The sequence below is a fragment of the Nomascus leucogenys genome, chromosome 16 (genome assembly GCF_006542625.1).
Source record: "Nomascus leucogenys isolate Asia chromosome 16, Asia_NLE_v1, whole genome shotgun sequence".
Lineage (NCBI taxonomy): Eukaryota > Metazoa > Chordata > Mammalia > Primates > Hylobatidae > Nomascus > Nomascus leucogenys.
The window spans coordinates 71,306,020-71,324,129 of NC_044396.1; the positions used below are offsets into that span (position 1 = coordinate 71,306,020).

The window sequence follows — 18,110 nt, forward strand, 5'->3', positions numbered from 1 at the left end:
GAAACTTTTCTTCAGCTGACTCATATGGTACCATTTAGAAATAAATCCTTCTGTTGGTGGTAGAAAGAATCTCTTGCTTAAGTGGCAAATGATTGGAGCTGTTTATTTTGGGGCTTTCGACCAAAACGCAAAAGACAATGATCGACCTAAATAAACTAGGAAGAAAGGAATGCACAATTCTAAGACTGGGATCTAACTCCTTGATAGCCAGTCAATGATATGATAGGATAAATGTTCTATGAGTTCGGATTGAGTCTATGGTTCCAGTATGAACCCAGTGTTGGATGACTGGATGATCAATGGAACAGCCATAAAGATGGGAAAATAGAAAAAGGAGCAGAGGAAAAATAATAAATGTAGTTTTGTAAATGCTGTTTGTAGGGTATCTGTGGTCATTGAGATAGAAATATCTAGGGGGCACAAATAGGAATGGCTTTCAAAAGACAGAGCTGGACTAGAGATGTAAATCATAGTAGTAGTATTTATCTAGAATGAGCATATAAGGAGAGAAAGAAGGAGTAAGAGTAAACCACAGAAATTGCAAAAATTTAAAGAGCAAAGGAAAGACTCTTTCAAACAGATGGAAACAGACACAACAGAGAAATATTTTTAAAATAATAATGAGAAAAAGGGCTGTCAAGGAAATAAATGGAAATGAAAATTTCAAAAAGGATGAAAATAACCAAAAATTCATTCTCAAGACATTTTATTATTCATATATTAAAAATCCGATTTCTACTTTATTACATACAAAAAAATAAATTTCACGTTGATGAAAAACTAAAATATGAAAGGCACTGATATGGTTTGGCTCTGTGTCTCCACCCAAACCTAATCTCGAATTGTAATCCCCACATGTTGGAGGAAGGTCCAGGTGGGAGATGATTGGATCACAGGGGTGGATTTCTTCCTTGCTGTTCTTGTGATAGTGAGTTCTCCCAAGAGCTGATGGTTTTAATGTGTGCCACTACCCGCCCGCCCCCCTCCTGGCACCATGTAAGATGTACTTTGCTTCCCTTTCACTTTCCGCTATGATTATAAGTTTCCTGAGGCCCACCAAGCCATGCAGAACTGTGATTCAATTAAACCTCTTTTCTTTATAAATGACCAAATCTCAGGTAGTTTTTCACAGCAGTGTGAAAATGAAGTAATAATAGGCACTACTTAAGAAACTTTAGAAAGAAAACGGCTTTATAAATTGTAGATACGAGATACAAGAAATCACAAGCTACACGGATTGATTTGTCACGATAAAATTTAAAATACATTTTCAAAAAAATAGAAAACAAAAGCATAAATAAAAAGACAAGCCCAAGACTTGGAAAAGATACATTTAATGCATGTATCCAAAAAATTGAGTATTTAAAATATATAAAGAACTCACACACACACACACGCGCGCGCACACAAACACAACCAAAAACAAAATAATCAATAGAAAAGTAGTCAAAAGATATGAGCAGAAAATCCATAAGAAAATCTGAATAGCTAATATAAACATTTGAAAAACACTTTAAACTTCAATGAAATGAATAATTTAAGCAATTATATATTATTTCACACTCATCAGATTGGACAAACTATAAAACAATGACAGTGCCCACTGCAAGGAGGTAAAGCAGTGTTTCCCAAGCTGGACACTTGTCACTGGGGACCAGATAATTCTGTATTGTGCTGGATGTCCCGCACATTGTAGGACGTTTAGCAAATGGTAATTACCCAGATTTTTAGAATGCAGTTTCTCATTTGCCGTGGACATGACCATAAAATAATTTCCCACTAGATTTTTTTATCTGTTACCTTGCTGGCAAGCAGTCTATTGGGAACATTTTATTAACCCTTTATTAAACTGCTACTTGTTTTGCTTCCATTACCTAGATGAGCACTATCCAATAGAAATACCACACAAGCCACAGGTGATTTTCTAATAGCTATTTCATCGATAATCAATGAGATTTTACAACAGCTACATTTCAAATTCTCCCTGACAAGAGTACGTGCATAGATCTCTTGAGCCTTGCAAATGTGCTTTGCCTGGTGAATATACATTGTAACCCTTCTGGGTTGCTAATAACCAAGTGGTTTGTATATAGTGGAGCTAACTTAGGGAGGCTGGTTCCAAGACTCATTCATATTCATTATATGAACATCTCTGGAAATGTAAACTTATGTTTATATGATTGTTATCTAGAAATTTAAAAAGAAAGAAAAGGATGTTTAGCAGTATATACCTTGCCTTTTCCCACTAGATGCCAATAGAATGACCCCACCCCCACTGGTTGTGACAACTAAAAATATCTCTACACATTACCAAATGTCACCTAGAGGGCAAAATCACCCCCCACCTCCATTGAGAAGCACCAGTGTCAATCACTGCTGGTGAAAGTGTAAATTGTTACAATTTTCAGAAGTAAACTGGCAATAACTAGTAAAACTGAAGAGGTGCAGAATCTATGATCAAATAAGGTATTTTTAATCCTATAGCTTGGAGAAATCTCACCTAAGTGCTCCAAAAGACACGTCCAAAACTGTTGCCCCATTGATTGACTATTGAAAATTTGAGAACAATCTAAATATTGATCAAGGAGAGTAGAGAAACTGTGCCAAATTCTTCAATGCAATACTATGCAAAATAAAACAAAACAAAACACAAATAACAACAATAATTATCAACATAGTTAAACTTAACAAACATAACATGAAAGGGGAAAACGTTACAGTAGGACAGATAGATGATGCCATTAATGAAAAGCTTGAAAACATGAAATACAATTTCACATATTGTTTACGGATGTATATACATGTAGTAAATCACGGTTGATGGCAGGTAATATTCCAAATGCTTTGAAAGGCAAAAGAGAAGAAAGAGACATTTTGCTCCAAAGGTCAGTGTAAAAGTCAGAAGCCACTACATCTCATTCACATTGTTGTGACTGCTGCTGGCCTTGTTGGCATACAGCAGCAGCCTGGCCCGCAGCTTCTCCAGGCGTGCAGCTCCTCTAGGTGCACAGCTTTTCCAGGTCCACAGCTCCTCCTTCAGCTTCTCTGAGTACAATGCCAAGTTTGTGTGCTGCTCCATGGCAAAGGGTACCCAGCTTCTTTTACATTACCTTCATCATCAAGGTCAGAGGCAGTGAAATACTGACTTATGTTCCATTTTATTCTCACTCTGCCCCACTCCATGTCTATCTTGTCTTCTTCACTACTGACCTTACTAAACTATAGTAATTTCAGGCCCACGACCAGAGACAGAGGCAATAGTCTTCCACTTCTTCAACAGCTTCTACAATCATATAAAACCTAATCTCCATCACGTATTCCTTATTCCATATCACTCAGAGTGGTTCTGCTTTCCTGCTGGAACACCAACTGATACAATATGTTCAAATGTTAAATAACATACATAGATTTGCAGTAGCCTCTGGGGATGGAGGGAGGGGAATGGATTAGCTGTGGCTCACCAAGGTCTTCAACATTGTTTATATACTAAACTATAAATGTGTCCATAGTTTATTCTTTATAATAAATTATAAAATTATATATGTTATAATGAACTTTCATGTGTTAATTTCTTAAGCCAGTTGCTGAGTACCCAATAATAACTGAATGAACAAATGAGTGACATTGGGCAATTTGCTGAACCTCTCATTTTTTATTTCCTTATCTGCAAAATAATAGGATTAAATTATGTTTATGTGCCATCCAGGTCTAAAAGTTCTTGAGCTCCATTAGTACAATCTATTGATATATAACACGTCAAGAAATAAAATACCTGTTTTTAAATATTTGAAGGCCATCATGGAATATGGTGATTTTTTTCTACCTTATATTGTTTTTGAGAGTACTATAAGAAACAATTGCCTACCAATTAAAATTGCCCACCAAAGGCAGAAGAGAACTTTAACAGTAATGTGTTCACCCTTCCTGAGACAATCCAGGCAGAAGACACGAGGACTTATCATGAGGATACAGAAGAACTTACCATCTTGGGAAACTGATAAAGCTGGATGGCCTCTAACATTTCTCTAAACTTGAATTGGCTATTTTTTGTACATATATTTTCTATTTCAACTATTAGCTTACAAGGTTACAAAAGAACAGTCCAGATCCAGTTTTTTTTCTATTATAACAGATATAGCATTACCATTTGTAATCGATGATCAAGGCATAAGCAATTTCTTGCTTGTCAATTTGAACATCTAGCCAGGAATAAATAGCACACAGTATGTGTAATGCAATCTTCAAAGTGTTTTATTGGAACAGTTCTTAGACCTCATACAAGGAAATAAAAAAATAAGAAATGTAAATGAATGTGATGTCAGACTGAGGAAGCAAGTCTCTAGAGATCCCTGGAAGTTAGAATGGATTTTAAAATTCATTATGATTGAATTAGAAAATAAATGAAAACCAGCAGGGTTAAATATGAGGTTGATGGGAGCAGGAAAAGAAAGTTATTTGGATACCCATGGCAGGGAGCATGCAAGTTCAGGTTCACCTCTAGGGCAAGGAAGAATTTTCTTCAAGGTTCTTCTCTTTCAGTGTTTACTCTGTACCAGGCACTGTGACTGTGCGAGTCACTTGAAATACAAAGTCTGAGAAAATAGGGTATTGACTGTTCAGAAGCTCATGCTTTTGAAATGGGGGTTGGGGGGAGCAGACATATGCAACTGAGAGCAAATAATATTAGTAAAGTAATAGCTAAAATCTACCGGACACTAACCATGTGCCGTATACTGTCCTATGTATTTTACATACATTAACGCATTTCATTCTCACATCAACCCTATAAGATAGGTACTGTTAATATTCCTGTTTTATAGTTACTGAACATGAGGAACAGATGAGTTAAGGATCTTACTTAGGTCACACAGCTTGTAAGTGGCAGAGCCAGGATTCAGACCGAAGTAGATCTAGATCCAGAGTCTGTGCTCCTGACAAAATAACGTATTGCCTCTTTCAATACTATAATGTTTGAGGGCTAAGAAGTCTGAAGATTGGTACTTCAAAAATCTTTACAAGTATCTTATTGCTTTAATAATATATTCTTTAATAGCCCTGAAATACAGATTTTTACTCCTAAGCGGAAATAAGACAGAGACATTGCATAAAATTTAGCACAGATTAAGGCAGAGACATACATTTATCTGATAGTTCAGGCCCCAAGACGCTTATTAATGCCAAACAGGGCCTGTATTAGGCCATTCTTGCATTGCTATAAAAAAATACCTGAGACTGAGTAATTTGTAAAGAAAATAGGTTTAATTGGCTCACAGTTCTGCGGGCTGTACAAGCACGTCATGGACATTGCTCAACTTCTGAGGAGCAATGCAGACAGAAAGCCAGCACATCACATGTGCGGAAGCAGGAGCGAGAGAGAGAGACAGTGCGGAGTGATATGTCACACACTTTTAAACCATCAAATCGCTCAAAAATTCAATCACTATCACAAGAACAGCACCAAAGGGATGGTGCTAAACCATTTATGAGAAATCCAGCCCCATGATTCAATTACCTCCCACCAGGCCCCACTTCCAACATTGGGGATTACAATTCAACATGATATTTGGGTAGCGAAAATATCCAAACTATATCAAGGCCCATGACCCGTTTCCATTTTATGTTGGAAATACTTACTGAATGTCAAAACTATAGCACGCACTGGTATAAAAGAGGGGAGGAGAGACATAGGAGACTTTTCCTGAACTTAAGAAGCTTAAACCCTAACAGGTGAGATAAGCTAAGTACACAAATAACCACAGTAGGGGGCAGGTTGTGACGAGGGCCTTAAAAGGGGTGCAAAGTGTTAGATGAGTTGAGAAAAGGAAATTTTCATTCAGTGAGAGAATCAGGAAAGTCTTTCTGGAGGTGGTGACATCTTGAGCGCTTATGTAGGATTTTGATAGAGGAGGATGAATAAAGGGTTAAAGTATCCTAACAAAGGAAAGAGGAGAATGACAAACAGAAAAGAAACCAAAGAAGCATTCTTAGTAATGATTAATTATGCTGACTGATTGAGCAAAGTTGAAGTTGTGGATGAAAAAGTGGGTTGGGTCACTGTGGAATGGCCCCTAAGGAGACAACAACTCAGAACTTTCATGATAAAAGGTCTCGTTCATTGGAGCCAGTTCATATTTATGCCCATGCTAGTTTATCATTTTTCTACCATTTTTGTTTAATCTTTCTTTTATCTCTCCTTTTCTCTCTCTCTCTTTTCTTTCCTTCCTCCTCTTTCTTCTTTCTCTCTTTTTTCTTCCTTTCAGAGCCTAGAGTGCCTAGATAACAGGGTCACTAAACAATCTCAGTTGAAATCTTGGACGATTACAATGTTTATTTTTTCTGTAGAACTCACCTAAACATCTCTGTGACTAGAGAAAAAAACAAAACTGTAAAAATGTACTTATGCATAATTGTGTAAGATATTAAAATCTGTGCATAACTTAAAATAGTTATCTCATGATTTGATTATTCATTTAATAAATTTTTCCTAGGAACAACTACACACCCACTATGCAAAAAGCTCAGAAAATTCTGAAGTGAATAAATAAAAATTCATGCTTTCCAGATGTTCACAAAGTATGGGGTAAATAGGCAAGAGTGAGTTATACACTGTAGAGGTACAACACAGGGCTGTGAAGGAAAGGCCAGCTGCCTGGGTGACCTGTGAGTTCAAAGAAATTTGCCAGGTGGACTAAGGGAAAACAGCCTCTTTGCAAAGGGAACAGCTCATACAGAAACACATGAAGGAAGGCCTAGCTTATTTGAGGAATGGCAAGAAGTAACTGGGGCATAAGATGCAGAAAGGGCCGGGCACGGTGGCTCACGCCTGTAATCTTTGGGAGGCCGAGGAAGGTGGATCACCTGAAGTCATAAGTTTGAGACCAACCTGGCCAACATGGTGAAACCCTGTCTCTATGAAAAATACAAAATTTAGCCGGGCATAGTGGTGTATGCCTGTAGTCCCAGCTACTCGGGAGGCCGAGGCAGGAGAATGGCGTGAAACTGGGAGGCGGAGCTTGCAGTAAGCCCAGATGGCGCCACTGCACTCCAGCCTGGGCGACAGAGCAAGAGCAAGAGCAAGAGCAAGCAAGCGAGCAAGCGAGAGAAAGAGAGAGAGAAAGAGAGAAAGAGAGAAAGAAAGAGAAAGAGAGAAAGAAAAAGAAAGAAAGAAGAAAGAAAGAAAGAAAGAAAGAAAGAAAGAAAGAAAGAAAGAAAGAAAGAAAGAAAGAAAGAAAGAAAGAGGAAAGTGATAAGAATGTGACTGTGGATGTAAATTGGAACCAGTTTTAAAAGGCCTGGAATAGCCAGTGAAGGATATTGAACTTTGAGCTTGAAGCCATTTGAAAGCCAGTGGAGGCAAAGACAGACTTAATTCAGTTTTCAGGTAGATAACTGTGTTGGCAACATAAAGGGTGAGTTGAACTGGGAAAAATGCTATCAGTATAAAGTCCAGCTAGAAAGTTATTGAAACAGTGCAGACCATAGATGACAATGTCTAGGATTTTAAAATGCAAATGAACAAATATTTATGTAAAAATAGTAAATGTCAAGCAGAGTGCTAAAGAAACAATATCAACAAAAATGTGAACACTGCTCTCAAGAAAATGAATAGTAAGCCTTGAACTAAGCTGTGGGTGATAGGGAATCAAAATGAAGATTCTAGGATGGGACAGCAGGGAAAATTTTGAGGTTTCTAGGGTGGTAGAATGGCCTTCTGTAGGTACCACTTACGAAGACAGGGAAAACAGAGGTTAGTCTGGGAGTAAGATGATGGCTTCAGCTCTGCAAACGTGCCTGCTAAATTTTTAGTATATAATGGATAAACACTTTTTAAATTAATTAAATTGAGACAGAACTAAGTGACACAGGTATTCAGTAGAACAGAAAATCCCTTGGGAATATTCAAACATCACCGTTTCCTCAAAATTATCATCTGACCTTTGGAATATCACATTTCAATAATCAGCAGCCTTAGATTTCATCTTATGGTAAAATTTATCAAACAATCAGATGCCAACTTACCACACTCTTTTCACATTATGTTAGAGATTCTCCATATATAGGTTTCTTTTTCTCCAAGAATTCAGTGTTCTTCAGTTACCTTTGTATTCCTTCCTAACTCCACAATATAAATTGTGTTAATAATGTAAGCAAAATATGGGAACAATGAAAACGAAGGACAAGGGCTTTTGGTATGAAGAAAAGGATAGAGTTAAGTCATTTAAAAGCTAGATCAATTGGTCTTGGGAACCGATGAGAAATACTAGGAGTTGTGGAGAAGAAAGACTAGTATGTTTTCAAAGTTTCTGACTTAGGTGAGCGTATTGATGATAGAATTATACATGTAAATAAGGATTATTGAGAATTATCTTTGGAGTGGGAAGAAAAATAATAAGTTTTAGTTTGGGTCATATTGACCTTGAGATTTTTATGGGGCACCATGGTATCTAAGAGACAGAAATATAAATAAGTAAGACATAAATTGAGACAATTTAGGTATTACTTGAAATTTTTGGCTTGGATAAAATTAATGAAGAACAAGTGTAACAGTGTGTTCAAGAAACAAATTCTGAAGAATACGATAATTGAAAACATAACTGCAAAAAAGCACATCTGAAAAGATTAAGAAGTACATAGAGATGTAGGAAAAGGTAGGAATAAGGAAACCAAGGGAGAGGAAGAGCTTCAGGAAGAAAAGAAAAGCAAACATGGCCTGATAGTCTGAAGCATCAATCAGTCAAAAGTAAAAAGGATTTGCTGGGGTTTTTAGCAGTTCAGGCTTTCAAATGGCTTCCACAAAACAGCTGCAGAGAAGCAGTGAAATGAGTTGATGGTGAATCCAGGAGAAAACTGTAGGTGATAAGCTGTAACCTCAAGTAGACACGATTCTTTCAAGAATCTTTGTTAAGAAAGAGGTAAGGAGAGAATGGGAATAGCTCAAGTGGGGCTTCAGATTTAATTTTCAGGGAAATAACAAAAGCACTGTTTTGGAAATCAAAATGCATTTGTCGCTTTTTCCTTTGGGCCATATATTTAAAGTATACTTTTTTCTGTGCTTATGAAGAAATTTCTGAAGTGAAGATTCCTGAAAAATTTGTGTGTGATCCAACCAACATAATTCCAATTAATATATATCATTATAAAATATCTTCTCACTGATTTCCACTTGATCAAATTTACTAGAACCCTAAAATTATGTTTACCTGGTATTTCATCACATAATTTGAATTTATTTGAAATATCTGTTAAATGGTATCTGTTAATAACATTAAATTAAATACCCAGAGACACAATACAAACGAAAGCTTACATGCTTACATTTTTGAGCATTTACATTATGACAGGCACTGTTATAAGTGCTATTACCTTATTTATCTTTACCTCTCTTTACAAGAGCCCATCAAGTAAGTCCTGTTTGTTTTCTCCACTTCACAGAGGCACAGAGGCTTTCCAATATCACACAGCTAATAGGTGGCAGATCTAGATTCAAACCCAGAAGACACCAGAGCCCATGATTTTAACCATCATGCCCCCTTGACTCTTGGTAACGAATTGTGACTATCATTCCATATAAAGAGATATCTCAGATGATTTTGGATAATATCTTGTTTCTCTACTTCTGTCTTTACTAACTTTCAGAGCATTACTTCTCCCTTCTGAATTCAACTTAGTAAAAAGGATAGCTAAGTCATTCATGTAATTATACTAGTATTCAGACAAATTCAAATGTGGATATGTTTATCCTTCTGTTTAAGAAGGTTTCTTAGCTACTCCGGCTCACCGTCCAGCTGGGAACTGAGGAAGGATCCAACTGGCATGAAAAGGTCATGGCCATTAGGCCACTGGGCAAGGTATGTAATTGGAAGGTTTCAAAATGGTTTCTGATTGTCAAAGTTAGGACTGAGATCCAGGGGAAGAGCAAAATTTATTTTACATGAAAACCATTCAAGACATTTATACCAAAAAAATTGTGAAGAACAAAACTCTTCCTTCAGACATGGGATCCAAATGTTAAGAAGCCTTCAAAAATGAGAATAAAACTAATGGGGAGCTACTTCTGTCTCAGCTCACATTAAATGGATGGGTCACAGTTTGCAGTATGATTGCACAGATATTTTTTCAATTTTCTTATTATGAGCTAACAGTTAGCAACACAAAATAAAATGAAGTTAAAAAATAAATGAAACTCTCCAGCAAAAACTAGAACAATATACAAGTAAATGGATGTATGGATATTATGCTAAGGAGAGGGATTCAACAGCTTTCTATACTCCTCATAATTGTAAATGCATAGTGTGGTAGGAAATATGGGTATTCCTACAACCATTCATAGATACACTATTTGAAGTAATTCGTAAACCTGACATCAAATTAGCATTGAACAAGATCTAATCTAAATACAATTAGCCCCTTCCCATGGAGTGTTTAGAATCTAGTAAATAAAGAAAAACATTATATATATGTAGAGAGAGAGTGAGAGAGAGAAAGAGAGAGAGAGACACGGAGTTTCACTCTTGTCGCCCAGGCTGGATTGCAATGGCACAATCTCAGCTCACTGCAACCTCTGCCCCCCAGGTTCAAGTGATTCTCCTGCCTCAGCCTCCTGAGTAGTTGGGATTACAGGTGCAAACCACCATGCCCGGCTAATATTTGTATTTTTAGTAGAGACGGGGTTTTGCCATGTTGGCCAGGCTGGTCTCGAACTCTTGACCTCAGGTGATCCACCCACCTCAGCCTCCCAAAGTGCTGGGATTACAAGGGTCAACCACTCCGCCCAACCAAACATTTAATATTTTTAATGCAAATAACAATGTATCTGCTTGGCATGTCTTCACAGTAAACATTTTGGGGGACAAATCTAAATGTACTAATTAGAAAAAAAAAGAAAATACAGGTTATGGGCTTTTAGATGCCTTAGTATAAAAGCTTTAAGTATGCTGTCTCAGTATTCCTCACTGCATGTCTCTCTGGAAGACGATAGTATCACTCCCTATTTGAAAAAAATAAATAAACTGAGGCTCAGAGTTAAATAACTAGTCTGAGTTCACTGAGCAAGTTAGTAAGTAGCAGAACTGAGACTGGAACCCAGTTGTAGCTGATTCAAAATTCCTTCCACCTCAAATGTTCCCTCTGTGAGTAATAAAAATCATGATCTCTCAAACTTTAAATATAATGGAAATATAAAAATTAAATATGAGATATTAAATAGCAAAGTGTTGAACTCAGCTTTCTGAAGTGAATAAAATAGATTTCTGTAATGTTCTTATTTTACATTAAAAGGGAAATAAACTGTAGAATAAAAACTAATTTGTATGTAGAAATAATTTACCCAGAAATGGCCAATGAGAATCACAGCCTAATTATTAAGAGAGACATTGATTTTTCAAAAGACTATATTGTCGTAGAGTTTGACTTATACTGAAATAAATGAATATATTTAGTACTTACTGGCATAATCAGTACTTACTGGCATAATATCCATTGATTAGCCTAGCAAAGGAATTTCTGATAAGAATATTGAAAGAATAATTCTATTTCTGCCAATGCATACTTCACATAAATCACATTCTTGATGAAAATTGTATATCAACTAGGATTGTGTATTACAAATAACAAAATCCCAACTTGAAATCATTTAAACAATGAATGAAATATACTAGCTCACATAATGGAAAATATCTAGAACATAACTAGTTTCAGACAGGTTTTATCCAGGAGCTCAAAAAATATCACCCAGAAGTCAATTCTTAAGCATCTCTTCCCTCAGTATTCTGCTTGATCGCTCAGGCTTCCCATAAAGGCTCTCTCGGCTCCCACTGTAGCAACAGTGTCTTTCACAAATACAAATCTCACAGCCTCGCCTCACACTATTGCAGGGGAAAGTGATTGTGTCCTGATGTAGTTTCCATAGAGGAAAGACAAAGCTATTTTTCTTTTCCAAAAACTCTCAAATTATTGTGCATTTTATTAGCCCTGGTTGGACTTCCTGGCCCACTATAATCAGGGAGGATGAAACATGAGTATTCACACGAGCCTCCAAGGTGGCTATCCTGCCACTGGACTAGGCATCTCACTCAAAACACTTAGATTCAGAATTAGGAAGGGCTAGCTTCTCAAAGGACTCAGATACAATTAAGATGGGTGCTTGGTGTCCTTCAAATTATCAATGACCCACACAAATGGAAATATTTGTGGCCAAGACAATAACATGAAGGCATGTAATCTCAAGGCTGAAATAATGACCATAATAAAATTAGTGATTACATTAAATAATAGGTACTAATTAATGACTAAGACAACTGCCAAAGTGCTTTACGTGTGTGTGTGTGTGTGTGTGTGTTCATTTTTTGAGACAGGGCCTGGCTCTGTCACCCAGGCTGGAGTACAGAGGTACAGTCATGGCTCATTGCAGCCTCAACCTCCCAGGCCCAAGCCATCCTCCCACCTCAGCCTCCCAAGTAGCTGGGACTATAGGCAAGCACCACCATGCTCAGCTAATTTTTTGTATATTTTGTAGAGATGGGGTTTTGCCATGTTGCCCAAGCTGGTCTCAAACTCCTGGGATCAATCAATCCAACTGCCCGGCCTCCCAAGTGCTAGGATTACAGGCGTTAGCCACTGTACTTGGCCTACATGTTTTATTTGATTGAAATCTCACACTATCTGATATAGTTTGGATATTTGTCCCCACACAAATCTCATGTTGAATTGTAATCCCCAGTGCTGGACATGAGGCCTGGTCAGAGGTGTTTTGATCATGGGGGCAGATCTCTAATGGCTTGATGCTGTCTTTGTGATAATTTTAGCAAGACCTGGTCATTTAAAAGTGTGTGGCACCTTCTCACCAGCTCTCTCTCCCTCTTGCTCCTGCTTTTACCAAATGAGATATATGCTCCCCCTTCACCTACCACCATGAGTAAAAAATCTTTTTGAGAACCCCTCACCCCAGAAGCAGATGCTGGCACTATGTTTCCTATACAGCCTGCAGAACCATGAGCCAATTAAACCTCTTTTCTCATAAATTATTTGGTATCAGATAGTTATTTATAGCAAGGCAAGAATGGCCTAATACAGAAAATTGGAACCAAGGAGTGGGGCATTGCTACAAAGATACCTGAAAATGTGAAAGCAGCTTTGGAACTGGGTAACAAGCAGAGGTTGGAAGAGTTTGGAGGGCTCAGAAGAAGACAGGAAGATGAGGGAATGTTTGGAATTTCTTAGAGACTGGTTAAATGGTTGTGGCCAAAATGCTGACAGTGAAATGGGCAGTTGCAGTCCAGGCTGCTGGGGTCTCAGACGGAAATGTGTAACTTATTGGTAACTGAAGCAAAGGTCATAAATGTAATGCCATAGTAAAGAGCCTGACTGCATTGTGCCCCTGCCCTAGGGCTCTGTGGAAGCTGGAACTTCATAGTGATGATTAAGGGTATCTGGCAGAAAAAATTTCTAAGCAGCAAAGTGTTTAAGATGTTGTCTGGCTGCTTCAAACAGCCTATCTCAGATGCAGGAGCAAAGGAATGACTTAAAGTTGGAACTTCTGTTGAAAAGGGAAGCAGAGCATAAAAGTTTAGAAATTTTGCAGCCTGGCCATGTGACAGAGAAAGAAAAAGCTTTTGCGGGGGAGAAATTCCAGTGCTGTGTAGCAATCACTTGCTAGAAATATTTGCATAATTAAAAGGGAGCCACAGGCTGATAGCCAAGATACCCGGGAAAAAGCATCAAAGGAATTTCAGAGATCTTCTAGGCAGCCCCCCCATCACAGATCCAGAGGCATAGGAGGGGAGAATGGTTTCATGGGCCAGGCCCAGGACCCTGCTGCCCTGCGCAGCCTCAGGACACTGCTCCCTGCATCCTACCCACTCCAGCTCCAGCTGTGGCTCAAAGGGCCCCAGGTATTGGTTATGTCACCACTCTGGAGACTGTAGGCTGCTTACATGTGGTGGTAGGCCTACAAGTGTGTAGAGTACAAGAGTGAAAAGTGCTTGGCAGCCCCTGCCTAGATTTTGGAGGTTGTATGAGAAATCCCAGGTGCCCAGGCAGGGGCCTGCTTCAGGGGCAGAGTCCCTATAGAAAATCTCTACTAGGGCAGTGTGGCGGGTGGGAAATGTGGGGTTGGAGGCCCCACACAGAGTGAAGGAATGTGAGAAGGAGGCGACCATCCTTCAGACTCCAGAATGGTAAATCCACCAGCACCTTGCACCCTGCATCTGGAAAAGCCACAGGCACTCAACAACCTGTGAGAGCAGCTGAGGGGGTTTACGCTGCAAAGCCACAGGGGCAGAGCTGCCCAAGGCCTTGGGAGCCCACCTCTTGCACCAGTGTGCCCTGGACGTGGAATCAAAGGATATTATTTTGGAGTTTTAAGATTTAATGACTACCCTGTTGAATTTCAGACTTGTGTGGGGCCTATAGCCCCCTTTCTTTTGGCAAATTTCTCTCTTTTGGAACAGGAATGTTTACCCAGTGTCTACACCCCCATTGTATCTTGGAAGTAACTAACTTGCTTTTTATTTTACATGCTCATAGGTGGAAGGGATTTGCTTTGTCTCAGATGAGACTTTGAACATTTGAGTTAACACTGGAAAGAGTTAAGACTTTGAGGGATTGATGAGAAAACATGATTGTATTTTGCAACGTGATAAGGACATGAGATTTGGGAGGGTCCAAGGGTAGAATGATATAGTTTGGGTATTTATCTTCACCCAAATCTCATATTGAATTGTAATCCCCAATGCTGGGGATGGGACCTGGTGGGAGGTGTTTTTTTTTTTTCTTTTCAATCGAATCTCTTTTTTTTTTTTTTATACTTTAGGTTTTAGGGTACATGTGCACAATGTGCAGGTTTGTTACATATGTATCCATGTGCCATGTTGGTGTGCTGCACCCATTAACTCGTCATTTAGCATTAGGTGTATCTCCTAATGCTGTCCCTCCCCCCTCCCCCCACCCCAAAACAGTCCCCGGAGTGTGATGTTCCCCTTCCTGTGTCCATGAGTTCTCATTGTTCAATTCCCACCTATGAGTGAGAACATGCGGAGGTGTTTTGATGATGGGGGCAGATCCCTCATGGCTTGGTGCTTTCTTCGTGACAGGGAGTTCTCACAAGAGCTGGTCATTTACAAGTGGTGGCACCTTCCCCCTCTCTCTTTCTGGCTCCTGCTCTCATCATGTGAGATGCTTGCTCCCTCTTCACCTTCCACCATGAGTAAAGGCTTCCTGAGGCCTCCCCAGAAGCAGATACTGGCACAATGTTTCCTGCACAGCCTGAAAAACCATGAGCAAATTAAACCTCTTTTCTTGTAAATTACCTACTCTCAGGTATATCTTTATAGCAATGCAAGAACATCCTAATATACTACCTATGAGATAGATCTTACTAATAAATGCATATTTTACAGATGAGGAAATTGAGACCCAGAATATTCATGTAAAATTTCAGTATGAGATAAAAACCCATGTCACCTCTGTAAATTAAGGAAGGATGCCATCTACAGGACAGAAACTTTGAAGGAAAATTGCTAGATATAACACAGATAAGGCTAGATTCATTCAACAAATATTCATTGAGCACCTACTATATGCAAAAATTAAGTTGGGTGCTAGAGGCACTGTACAAGGTGCTAAACTTTAAAAAAGCCAACTGGTGACTCCAACCTGCAAATACAGTGTGCCCACTCCTAGACTTCTCATAGAGCCTCAAACCTACCAAACCCCTCCTACCTCAGGGCATTTACACATGCTGTTCTTTCTACTTTCACTCTACCCATGAGTGTCTTCTCTTCACACATCTCCTCATTCTTAATATCCATGTTCCATCATTGTCATCACCTGATACTTAAACCTTCTGTATCTGTCAATTTGCAGATTAGTACCACCACAAATTGAAAGTTGTTAATCCCAGCAGAGCTCTCAATGTTACCTGTGGTCACACTAAGACCCTCTACTCAGTTTCTCTCTTTCTGCAATTGTAATTTCAATTATTTACCAGTATCCTCAAATCTTTAACTCTATCACCTTCTCTTACTATCAGCAGTCTACTTCTTCATGAGAAAATAGAAATTTTTAGAGAGTAACTTTCTCATGTGTATTCCTAACTCCAACCATATCTCTATCCAATGTGATAGGTCCCCAGAATCTTATTGTAACCATAAAACTTCCTCCTGAATCCACTTATAAAGATTGACCTCAGACCAACCTCATTCACCCTCTTGAGAAATTAGAATTAAAACTAATAAATTATATATGCAATTTTACATGCTTTCTTTTAAACAGAAAAGATGTCAAAAATTGGAGATGTGTTATGGCTATCTTTCACCCTATGTACATATCATAAATTAAATCAGTATGCTTAGATAGAGAATTTAGAAAAAGAGATGAGCGATAAAGGGAAGTTTGCACATGAGTTTCCTAAGACTTTCCATTTTCTTGGTTCCAGGTCTTTTCTAAGTCTCAGCTATATACCTACATTTCTTTGGAGGCAGTCCTGTAATCTTATGATTAGGCTTGCTTTGCTAATATTGGTTTGTTTCTGTCACTTCAACTAAAAATCATAAATACAAAATATTTACTTTGCAATTATTTCTAAAATGTTTTCTCCCCATCTCCACTGCCAGATTCCGGCCCACACCATCATTATCTCTTAGCTGAGTAATTGGAATGGCCTTCTAACTGGTCTCCTTACATGCCCTCATGTTCCATCCAGTTACTCATCATGTTGGGTTATTTGGAAATCATTTTATTCTACTATATAAAAGTTTTCAATGGCTTCCCTTTGTTAAAAAGCAAAAGCCTAAACATGGACTACACAACCTTAACATATTATCGACTGGACACAGTGGCTCATGACTGTAACCTCAGCACTGTGGGAGGCTGAGACAGGTGGATCACATGAGGTCAAGAGTTCGAGACCAGTCTGGCCAACATGGTGAAACCCTGTCTCTACTAAAAATATAAAAATTAGCTGGGTGTGGTGGTAGGTGCCTGTAATCCCAGCTACTCGGGAGGCTGAGGCATGAGAATCACTTGAACCCGGGAAGCTGAGGTTGCAGCAAGCCAAGATTGTGCCACTGCACTCCAGCCTGGGTAACAGAGCAAGACTCCACCTCAAAAAAAAAAAAAAAAAAAGAAAAAGACAAAAAAACCTTTTATAAAGGGCTGGTATGTGTACATGTGAACATGCATTTATGCATATTTGTTCATAGACAAAAATGCTTGAAAGCCACTGTTCTAGTTGGTTTGCAGAAGAACCAACTAGAAAGGGGTAGCTCCAACAAGAAAGTATTCTTCTGAAACTTCAGCTCTACTCTGGAAAGTTCTGAAAGACAATGGAAAAGAGTAGAAGTTTGATTAGTACACTATAATCATGCCTGATGTCGATAAAAATAAAGACATCGTACAACCACAAAAAATGACCAAACTCCCATTCCAGCTAACACAAGAAACTATTGCCTCTTCTCCAAACACAAAATCTGTGGTTACTTTATCTTGCCTCTGCAATAAAGATAATTAAGATAACCAATCATTAACTTACTTTTGTTTCTTGTCAGTACTCAGTTCAGGACAGAACCCAACTTCCATGAAGTATCCTCAAAATCACCTAACCCAAGCCCAAATCTTATAACAAGCCCCTCCTAACTTTTTCTTTCTGAGACGTTGCACAGTTCCCTATGGTGTGTGTTACATGCAAGTACCACTAAAGTTGCAGGAAAGAGAAATTAATTTATTGCAGTGGATTCCTCAAAGCATAAGGACTTCATTCTCTCACAGGACCCAATTCAGAAGGGCTACAGGACTTTCTGTGTATATTTCATTTAGCCTAACAATCCTAGGAAGAAAGAATTATTAGCACTTCCATCCTACAGACAGAAAAACAAACTGAAGCCCAGATTGGTAAGGTAAAGAATCTAAGATCTAAGGATTTGGGCCCAGGCAGTCTGATGGCAGATACGTTTCATCACAGAAGCTGTCTGGCTTCCAGCAAAATGCTACCACAATCTATTTAGTTACCCAGAATCAAAATCTGGTGTTATGTTTATATCTGCACTACCCTGCCCTTTCATATCTAGCCAGAGCACCAACGAGGGTAATATATCCTCTACCTCCAACCTCCTACC

General features: G+C 38.6%; 1 non-coding gene across 1 annotated transcript; it reads left to right on the plus strand.

Annotated features, from left to right (window-relative positions):
- The first annotated feature begins 1,709 nt into the window (after positions 1-1,709).
- LOC115830727 lies at positions 1,710-1,831 on the plus strand. The gene has a single exon (XR_004026279.1). It is a non-coding gene; the product is annotated as a small nucleolar RNA SNORA32 (small nucleolar RNA).
- The last annotated feature ends 16,279 nt before the right edge of the window (positions 1,832-18,110 follow it).